Here is a 2,500-nt window from a genome sequence, read left to right on the forward strand (position 1 = left end):
AAGAGTCTTCCTAGGCCATGACCCACCGGAAGGGCGCAGCGTCCCCCACCCCAGACATGTGACGTCACACTATCGGTATTGACGACTAGACTGATTCCTTATAATCATTTGCCATACACCGGTGGAAGCTGCCGAGACGAGTAACTACATAGCGGGCTCGCCGTGTCACTAATGTACAGAGATACAATAGTTTCGACTGGAACCGGATTAAACGTATACACGGCGCTGATTAGTAATAGATAGAGCCATCAGAATACAGATAATGTATACAACTGTCCGTATACATGCTGAAAGACTCTGCTCACAATCACACGTCAGCCAGACACTCTTATCACGCACTACTCTCTGCCTGTAACAGGCACACAGACAATATGTAAGCACCAGCATGGAACAACACCCAGTGCATCCTCTCTGCCACATTAGACAATCCACACTATCATAACCAGACCGGGAGGTCCACTCGGAAAACAGAATATCCCACCCTTCCGACAACCACCATTGCTCAGCTAAGCCACCAACACCCACACATGTCCTACACAGGGGTGCACCCAACATCACAATACTGCCTCCTGTCACACCACAAAAACAATGGCAGGAATGAAAGACACAGGTCTGCCACAAGCATGGAATCAGAGCGCCGCCTGTCATGAGCCAAAGGTGCACCCTGACGTGCCAAATCAGATGATGCCGCAGTCATTTACTTACGATAATCACAATCAACAAACCGGCCCCCCCCCCCCCCAAAACACCTTTCCTTACAACAATGTGTACCTTAACCTAACCCGTATTGTGCCTTAACCTAACCCGTATTGTGCCTTAACCTAACCCGTATTGTGCCTTAACCTAACCCGTATTGTGCCTTAACCTAACCCGTATTGTGCCTTAACCTAACCCGTATTGTGCCTTAACCTAACCCGTATTGTGCCTTAACCTAACCCGTATTGTGCCTTAACCTAACCCGTATTGTGCCTTAACCTAACCCGTATTGTGCCTTAACCTAACCCGTATTGTGCCTTAACCTAACCCGTATTGTGCCTTAACCTAACCCGTATTGTGCCTTAACCTAACCCGTATTGTGCCTTAACCTAACCCGTATTGTGCCTTAACCTAACCCGTGTTGTGCCTTAACCTAACCCGTGTTGTGCCTTAACCTAACCCGTGTTGTGCCTTAACCTAACCCGTATTGTGCCTTAACCTAACCCGTGTTGTGCCTTAACCTAACCCGTGTTGTACCTTAACCTAACCCGTGTTGTACCTTAACCTAACCCGTGTTGTACCTTAACCTAACCCGTGTTGTACCTTAACCTAACCCGTGTTGTACCTTAACCTAACCCGTGTTGTACCTTAACCTAACCCGTGTTGTACCTTAACCTAACCCGTGTTGTACCTTAACCTAACCCGTGTTGTACCTTAACCTAACCCGTGTTGTGCCTTAACCTAACCTATGTTGCGCCTTAACCTAACCTGTGTTGCGCCTTAACCTAACCTATGTTGCGCCTTAACCTAACCTATGTTGCGCCTTAACCTAACCCATGTTGCGCCTTAACCTAACCTATGTTGCGTCTAACCTAACCCATGTTGCGCCTTAACCTAACCCATGTTGCGCCTTAACCTAACCCATGTTGCGCCTTAACCTAACCCATGTTGCGCCTTAACCTAACCCATGTTGCGCCTTAACCTAACCCATGTTGCGCCTTAACCTAACCCATGTTGCGCCTTAACCTAACCCATGTTGCGCCTTAACCTAACCCATGTTGCGCCTTAACCTAACCCATGTTGCGCCTTAACCTAACCCATGTTGCGCCTTAACCTAACCCATGTTGCGCCTTAACCTAACCCATGTTGCGCCTTAACCTAACCCATGTTGCGCCTCAACCTAACCCATGTTGCGCCTCAACCTAACCTATGTTGCGCCTCAACCCAACACACGTTGGGCCTCAACCCAACACACGTTGGGCCTTAACCCAACACACGTTGGGCCTTAACCCAACACACGTTGGGCCTTAACCCAACACACGTTGGGCCTTAACCCAACACACGTTGGGCCTTAACCCAACACACGTTGGGCCTTAACCCAACACACGTTGGGCCTTAACCCAACACACGTTGGGCCTTAACCCAACACACGTTGGGCCTTAACCCAACACACGTTGGGCCTTAACCCAACACACGTTGGGCCTTAACCCAACACACGTTGGGCCTTAACCCAACACACGTTGGGCCTTAACCCAACACACGTTGGGCCTTAACCCAACACACGTTGGGCCTTAACCCAACACACGTTGGGCCTTAACCTGCTCTGTAATTGTCATACGACGCGTTAAATTAGTGTAGTGTTGCCTAACTGCAACCCCCGCAATATAGTTTGCTACTCGCACTGCCCGGTCCCCAGAGTATCGCTTCATGTGAAACACCTTGCAGCTATACACTGTAATGCGGATGGCAGTAGGACGTACATGCTCAATGCCCTTCGCAGTTGTTCATTGGCATTCGCATGGCG

The sequence above is a fragment of the Schistocerca americana genome, unplaced genomic scaffold (assembly GCF_021461395.2).
Source record: "Schistocerca americana isolate TAMUIC-IGC-003095 unplaced genomic scaffold, iqSchAmer2.1 HiC_scaffold_47, whole genome shotgun sequence".
Classification (NCBI taxonomy): Eukaryota; Metazoa; Arthropoda; class Insecta; order Orthoptera; family Acrididae; genus Schistocerca; species Schistocerca americana.